Source organism: Alexandromys fortis, unplaced genomic scaffold (assembly GCF_014885135.2).
Source record: "Alexandromys fortis isolate MF-2015 unplaced genomic scaffold, M_Fortis_MF-2015_v1.1 scaffold_30, whole genome shotgun sequence".
Lineage (NCBI taxonomy): Eukaryota > Metazoa > Chordata > Mammalia > Rodentia > Cricetidae > Alexandromys > Alexandromys fortis.
Window position 1 is genome coordinate 9,055,730 of NW_026067922.1, and position 9,314 is coordinate 9,065,043.

The following is a 9,314-nucleotide window of genomic DNA, read 5'->3' on the forward strand; positions in this document are numbered from 1 at the left end:
TATAGCAAAGAATCTAAGTTCATTATGAAAACGTGTTTCTGATCCTCTGAGCAACTGGAATTTGTGTTGTCCCACATGTATCTCCTATTTGGAGAATATTCTTTCAGTGAATCCTATACTGATTTATGAGACTATTTAAGACTTTTAAGTAGCTTAAATACTATCTGGGAACTAAATAAGCCTTGATGACTTTGATTCACTTACTCTTAACTTTAATTTCCCTTCATTTAAACATATTTATATCTGTATTTCTTTTTTTATATATATTGTCTTTTTCTATTCACATTTATTTGATGAACTCAAAGCTAAGGCAAACAATTATCAAACATAAAGAAAATACAGGACATCACTCATTCTGTCCAAATCCAGTACCTTTTAAAAACCAGTATCTTTACTCTCCTGTCTAGAAATAGCGATGTCATGACGACCTCTGAAGCTGATGAGTTTTAGAACACAGGCCTCTTCCCCAATATCCTGCCCTTCCTTATAAGCTAAAGATATAGAAGCCCAAAGCCGTTTAAGTTTTGGGTATATTCTTTATGTGCATAGAGATGGGCAGAGGACTGTATTTCTTAATTTCATTATATCTCCTTATTAATATCAATACTAGAACACATCCATGTGCTCAGATATATGTGCACAAAGATTCAAGGCACAGCTCATATAGTAATCAAAATCAAATAAGTGAAATCTATATGCCCATTTATGACTTGTTGGTTGTAGTTTTGTTATCTTTTTGAGACCAGGTTTCATGTATACTAAATTAGCTTAAACATCCTACTATGTGGCTGAGGGTGACTGGATTACAAGTGTACCCCACAATGCTCAGTTGATACAGAATTCCAGATCAAACTCAAGATTTCCGGCATGCAAGGCAAGCCCTCTACCAACTAAACTATATCTTCAGCCCTGAAATTTGTAAATATGATAGTGTGACTTTTCAATGTAATGTATAGTTCTCTAAACATAGAGTTTCACTTTTGTAGCCAAGTACATGTTAATGACATCTTCAGGCATTTTGAATTGTGTAAAGATTTTTAAAATGTTCTGATCAAACATGAACCCCTTAAGAAGCCATCTTGTCTTATTTCCTAAACTTTAGCAACACTTGATTCTTACTAGAACTACCACAAGTTGCTGGCATGTCATCTTTCCTACTGTGTGAACTCCTTTTAGACAGGAATCATGTTTTATTTATGGCCACATTCAAACTGTAACTCAGCAGAGTTCTATTCTCTACTATACACTGTCAGATGAATAAATATAATAGGAAAAATAGCCAATATTGCAGATTTTCTCAATTCTTTAAAAGCCTAGTAGTTAAAGGATTTATTTGAGTTGCTAAATTTATAAAGTAGATTATATACGTACAACAAATGAATTATGTCATAACTCACATTTTTCCCCATAAGAAAGAGGCGATAGCTCTGATGTATTTTGAATGTAAGTTCTCCTTCAATAATAATGCTACTATGCATTAAATTGCAACTTTCAAAGCTATATGTTCCAGCAGGTGAAAGTTCTTCTCAGCATGGCTGACAACCCGACATCCATCCCAAGAACCTACAGGGTGGGAGGGGAGAGCAGATTATGGAAAACTGGTCTTTGTCCTCCACACATGCACAATGACACAATACACCCATACACCCCAAAAGATCACCCCCACACATTACACACAACACCCTACACACACACACATGCACACACACACCGCATCTCTCTCTCATACACACACACACACACTAATTTGATAAATAAATAAATAAATAATATTTTTTAAAAAATGCAAAACATAAAACTTGGAATAGAACTTTTCCAAAATAGGGGTCTTGGATTCCACCAACTAAGAGTTTATCTCAGAAATTCTTCAGCATAAGAGAGGACTACACCATAAGAATACCAGACTATGTGATTCCATTCCATGCAAAAGATGTATGAAAGAAATTATTTTTGTCAGACATTTTGTCAGATTATTTATTATTTTCTAAAATGTAAAAAGGAATTGGGATATTAACATTATTAACTCTTATCTGCGTTAATTTAAAAGAGAGCAGGCAGGAAAGGGAATTATCTATGCATCAATGATCATTTCAGAACACTGTAATCGCATGATCTCAATAAAATTGGTAGCATATCTTCAGTTTTATTTTTGCCTTGGCATATATTCACAGTAAAGTGTTCCATACAGTCATTTCATTCAAGTATGTTATATATTTAGACAATTTTTTTTGGTAGTGGGCCAAGTTCAAGTCATCTACATATTGAATTCCAACATTCCCAGAGAATTCTGTGAAACACATGTCAGATTAAAAAGAAACTGCCAATTTTTATCCTTCTATTTTCATGGGAAGGAAAAAAATGAATCCTAAAATGTGGAGATTAACACTCAGAGATAATAAACCAGTTTTTACAAAAGTAGAGATTATATTCCATGATTTATTTATTGATCTTTTCTTTTCGCATTCTTCACATTGTGCTATAATTGTTGATATCAAGGTTTCCTCTGCCATAATCACAGTTCAAAAATGTTGCTTTCATACAGGAAACAAGAACAGTCTGGCTCCCATCATACACCAAGCATAGAGAATCAGCTGTTGACTTCTCAACTCAACTTCTAATATATTATGACAGCGTTACAGCTAAGTATAGTGCTATATAGCATACACTTGCCTCTCAGCTCAGGATGGTGGGGTGATATCAAGTTAATTTTGCCTCCTATGACCTATTTCCTATTTCTTCAGTTACACACTTGAGTAGCTGCCATTATGCTCACCATATGATTCTAATTATAAAGTGGAAAAGTTAATACGATATTATAGCACATGCAATACATTGCGTCCATGTCCTCTTTAAGACATTTTGGAGCTTAAGTCCAAATAAAGAATATTTTGATGCTTTATTCATTCATTGACAGGTAATCCCTGAACACCAATGGGCTATCAGATATTAAATTAAGACATAAAGAAGATAAACAAAGACTGAATAAGGTATGAACACTAATTGATTGCCTGCTTCAAGTGAATCCCCATTTTTATAATCCATCATTAGTTGGCATCAAATATTAATGATTCTGAAAATGTAGCCACAGGAAAACATACAGTTATTATAATATAGATATAAAACTGAACAAAATAATTACAGTTCCCTATGGAAATTTAAAAATTTCTATATACAGTTTTATAATGGTTTATAACAAGCAAACTTCTCACCCCTACTATTAAAGTAAATTGAGATTTATTTTTTGCTTCATAAAGTGGGGGAATTAAAACAGGGTGACTTTGATATCTATATCTATCCAATTATAGTACTCTATAATTAGAGGTAATTATTTTTCATTTGCATTCTCACTTCATTTTCCTAAGAGAAGTTTGAAGTAGTAAACGGTTAAGTAAGTAGTTATCAATGCAGATATTGATCCCATAGAAATCAGTCTCATCTCCAACAAAGCACAGGAGAAAGTAAATGATTCTCCAACAAAAAAGTGGTTTAAAATTTCTTAGTAGACCAATCTATTGTCTTCAAAACTAAAATGATTAACCTGCATTTTGTGAGAAGTACCCCATTCCAAAACTGCTAATCATGACAAATGCTTGAAATCCATGTCACTGATGCCTTACTTTAAAAATACTTTATTCTTAGTTATGTACAGGTATGACTACCCCCCACCTACTCTCTCTCTCTGTCTCTGTCTCTCTCTCCATCTGTCTCTGTCTCTCTGTCTCTCTGTCTCTCTGTCTCTCTCTCTCTGTGTGTGTGTGTGTGTGTTTGCTTGTGATTGCAGGGTCCAGAAGAGAGTTTCAAAACTCCTAGACCTAGAAAAAAAAGCAGTTGTGAGCAGCCTAATGTGGGTATTAGTAACAGAACCTGTGTCCTTAGAAAGAGCAGAATGGGCTTGTTATAGCCGTGTTTCTCCCCAGCAGGATACCTCCATTTCTAACTGGATATAAAAAGATTTTTTCTTGGATCAGACATTCTTTACATTCTTTTCTCTATAAAATAGGTTCCATGTTCTTTACTTTATGATATGTGAGGTTCAAATTTATATTTTAATTTCAATTAAGATATTTTTCTTCATCTCAGTGCTCATTTACAATGATTTTTTAATTTTTAAACTATGCTATAATTGGTGGTTCACTATAATGTTGCTGTGTTTGACTCTCTACCACATATTCATTTACAAAATACCAAGAACATTCCATTGTTCTACTATCATTTATTGAAAACTCTGTCCCTAATTATCAAATAATTTTAACAACATTGTTGAAGATAGTAAATTGCATACATAAAAATCTTTCCTTTGCAAGGCATTGCTGTCTACACGAATCCGAAGTCAGTACTGTATCATCAAAGTATCATTGTCAACTTGGGTGAGTTTCCCAACTTGCCTCTCATTTCAAAAACTGTTTTGTCTTGTTTAGTGATCTCCACACAGAAACCAGCTGATTCATTGATTGGAGTAAGTTTTAGTATAAAGACCAATTTGGTGACAATTGACATCTCAACAATTCTGAGCCTTTTGATGTAGGTTTTGAAATATTCCAAATTTAGTCTAAGTGTATATTTAGGTAAATATTGTAGTTTTCCATTGTGAATAATAAGCACTTATTTTATTTGTTGTGTTTTGAAAGTGTGAATTCTTTCTATGTGTTCTAATAAGTTTAAAATTATTTCCAATTCTCAAGCATTTGGGGCTAACATATAGTGTTATACTCAATACCAGGAAAAATTAGTGATTGACATAAAAAGTACACATAAAAATATTGTAGAGGTTATTGTAGATACTTGAAGGTTATATCTATGAAGATATTTGGGAAAACAGATTTCTGAATAATTTGAAACATATTTTCCAAATATTTGAACATTTTCTGAACATATTTTTAATGTTTATTTATAGTTTATATTTACTTTATAGCACTTATCATATAATTTTATTCCTTTTAATTATTAAAATGTGTTTCTGTGTGGTGGTGGTGCATGCCTTTAAGCCCAGAACTTGTGAGACAGAGAGAGGCAGATCTCTGTGAGTTTGAGGCCAGCCTGGTCTACAAGAGCAAGTTCCAGGACAGGCTCCAAAGCCACAGAGAAACCCTGTCTCGAAAAACCAAAAAAAAAAAAAATATTGAAATGTGTTTATGTATCATCACATGAAAAGTTCAAAGAAAACAGCACATTTCTCCAATAAATAAAAATATCACCTTGAGAATGGAATGAATTAAGAGTCTACAAAAACTTTATGATATTAATGTCTATGACATGGCATCAAAATACACAGACAGAATTAGAATGATAAACAGAAACATAAGAGAAGATGATTTTATTATGCCTTTGGACAACTTACAGCAAATCTGTGGATTGAAATGTATGTGCATGTTCATGCATATATAGATGCACATGTATATGTAGACACAGATACCTTTGTGAAAATATATACGTAGAGGTCAGAGGACACTAACTAACTTAAGGTGTTATTTTGGGGGAACATATCCCAACTTTGTCGAGACAAGGTCTCCTTCATTGAATTGGAGCCCACTAAGTAAACCAGGCAGACTGGCTACCATGCCTCCGATTCTCACCCACTTCTCCCTTCTCACTGCTAGGATTATAATTTGCTACCACACTGCCATGTTTACCTGGATTTGGGAGCTTTGAAGCAAAGCAGATCCTCATGGGTGCAAAGCAAACAGTATACCAGCTAAGGTAACTTAGCAACCTGGAGCACTATTTTTTTTTTTCCAAACAAAATTCTAGTCACAAAGGCATCTATGTTATTAATTGTTCACATGCTACATAAATTTAACATCACATTTTTTTTATTTGTAAATACTCTTTCCCCCTCTTGCAAATCTTCCCTAGGGCTGGGGAGATGCTCAGTGATTAAAAGCACAAATTTGATTTCAAGCACGCATATGGCAGCTGTCAGTCACTGTAACTCCAATTCTTCAGAATTCAGCACCATCTTCTGGCCTCCATAGGCACTAGGCACACAAGTGGTACACAGATATACAGGTAGGCGAAACACCTGTAGACACAACATTTAAAACAAAACATTTCCTAATGTATCTATTCATTCCAGTCTCGTTCAAGTGCTATAACATCATAGGGACTTAACAGTCATCATCCTCCAGAAAAGAAACTACTGAAAGTTTATTCTGTTAATATCATGGTTATAGTTACTTTACATTGCAACCTCATATGCTTGCACAATAACACCATGGTGATATAAATCCTATTATCTACCTAGGAGTGAGAGGCTAATGTTGGCTGAATAATTTGTTGAGTTTAAATGTGCAGCTGAATGATGAGGGGAAATTTATAACCATCAATTCTTACTGCAAATCCTGTGTTCTGGAGTTCCATTATTAATTACTCTTCCTTTCCTCTGTTGGTGTCAATGACTTTAATAGCATCTGAAGGGCCTAAAGAGAGCTCTAGTCACATGTAACAATTGACCAGGTTGTTATCACTAGTCATTGCTCACTGTGTGAAGGACAAAAGCCAAACACAAAATTATAGAATCTAGAAAAGATTAACATCTATATTTCTATTTTCTCTCTCCTCATGACTGTGTGTGTGTGTGTGTGCGTACATGTGCATGCATACACATGTGTGTGCATGTGCATGCATGTGAACACAATGTACTTTTAATTGCATTTACTTGAACTAGAGCCCTGGCATTCAACATTTCATAAGGGAGTAATCTTCTGGCTCAGTGAACGGCATTTGGTATTCTATTTACCATCCCACTGAAGGCATAAGTTAAATATCTACCCAGTGATGGAGAAATTCAATCTAGTGTGGGACATATTTCTTTTAGAAGCCTTGCAATTTCACTCTATGGGAAGGCAGGTGGTCTCAGCAGGAAGCAGGCCTCCATAGGAAGAATTCCTCTGAGACCATGTGATACCAGAGATGGAGATATTTTCTCTACCCTGGGTTCATGGGATTATTTTGTTTAGACACAAGTTATTACAGGGAGTGGCTGGGCCAACAGCTCTTCCTGTGGTTATATTGTAGAATACATGACTACAGATACACACACACACACACACAAACACACACACACACACACACACACAAATGTTTATATATATGATAGATATTGAGAAAAGACCAAAAAGTTCCCACCAATAATAATTCCTTGGTGATAAAATTTCTCCAGGGTTAGCATAGATAAAAGAGAATTAACTAGCAAATTAGCTAAATTCTGATTCAAAGTCATGGTTCAAATGAGCATTTAATAAGTTCTCTTCTTTTTCAGTAACGACTCATTGATTTTTTTCCCCAGAAGGAGATTAAGTATTCATTTTAAAAGGATAACTAAACCAGAAAACAAGAATTCTCTCTTTAAGTTATTGTGTAAACTATGTAACCAAAACTATATAGGAAATCAAAACAGCATTAGAATGCCAACTACATGTAGCTGATATTATTAGACCAAATAATTGTGTTTTGCAATGTTCTGAAAAATTGTAGGATTTAAAGAGAAAACTAGACTGAGAATATTTAGCCATTATCTTTCTTCAGTAGTTCAACTATATTAAGAGAAATCAAATTTTATTGAAGACCAAATATTATGTGTGTATATATATATATGTATGTATATGATCTCTATGATATATGTGTAACATATAATGTAACATGCAGCATTTCCTATGAAGTCATATAATTTTCAGAGCATAAGGTTGGTCTCATAATTGCCACTCATACAATAAAACTGAGGTATATAGGCATCTGAATAAGTCTCAGAGTTACCAATTCATTGAGCCAGAGTTCAAATATGTATTTGCTCAAATTATTGTATAATTCTTGCTGAGCAAAGATAAGAGGGAAAAAAGAGCAGTTGACTAGGTCAAAGATTAGAGACTGAAACAAGACTAAGCAGAGATCTAAACTAGGTACCCCCAGAAATAATGAAATTTCCAAATTAATAAATGGGTTTTCCATTATTGTGTTATAAGTTCACTAGATGCCCACCCCAAAGTTCTCCTGCAATTGATGAGCATGCAGTCATGTCTTTATTATCAATAATTTGAGGTTAAAGTTTTGAAGATGCTTGACAGAAAGCCTAGAGTTTCTAATGTCAGACTCAAGTCGGATTACCAAAGTTAATCCCACCCAGATGTATTCTGTAAACTCTGGCATCAATGCATACTTCCTGTTCCCAGTGTCTGACCTGCAAACTAACATATCAGAAGGATGCCTACCTCAAAACATTGATATAGGAATTCAATGGATTTATAAATAAAACTCCATCAGAAGAGTGTTGCACACTTGGTTCCCATTATTAAAATGAACAGCAGTTACAACAAATTAGGAATTAAACAAAGAGACTGATTGCTTGCTCTTTAAAGTTTTCTACAACGTGAGAGAGAATTTTGTGAGCAGTTTTTACACCTCAACCCTGATTGTAAAATTAAATAGAAAGAAATCTATCCTAAATTCTCATAACAGTATTCTATTTTATTATCAGGTTATTAAAACAAAACACTTTTTTTTATTTATGATCCTTTTTTTGCTTTAGTCTTTCTTAAAATTTCATCTAGAGCAGAATGATTATCCACTGTATACATATTGTCACTAAATTAGTTAATTGACCATGACTGAAAATTAAATCAGAGGTAAATATTAAGTTATTTATACAGTAAATAAATTAATGCTCAGAGGGTTTGCTTTTATTTCTCAAATATTCTATCAATGCTCTGTTATTTAATAGCTTATGTGTATTTTAAGTGGGCAGTAAATTTTCACAAGAGAGCATTATGAATCCATAAAATGCTATTAATTTCAAGTTACTCTACTTTGTCTCTTCAGCAGTTGCCAATAAAACTTCTAATTTCACCTGGAATTAGAAGCAAAATTAGCAGAAGTGGCAATATTGCCCTGCTTTCCCAAAATTGCAGAAAGACATATGCATTAAAATCTCTTGTATGAGCTGGGCGGTGGTGGCGCACACCTTTAATCCCAGCACTCGGGAGGCAGAGGCAGGTGGATCTCCGGGAGTTCAAGGCCAGCCTGGTCTACAAGAGCTAGTTCCAGGACAGGCACCAAAGCTACAGAGAAACCCTGTCTCAAAACAAAACAAAAAAAAATCTCTTGTATGGTGTTACAGCCTAATTATTATAACTGATATAAATAAACAAGTACGATGACTAGTGTTAGATGTACTGAATGTAGATCATGCCTTCCTCAGCAGTTATAGGGCCATCCCTGTGATTATGCAGTTCTGCATGTGTATATGATCATAAACAAATATGCACACAATCTTTTTGTGCCTGTGCGAATAAATGACACCAAGGGGTGGTAGGATAAACTGT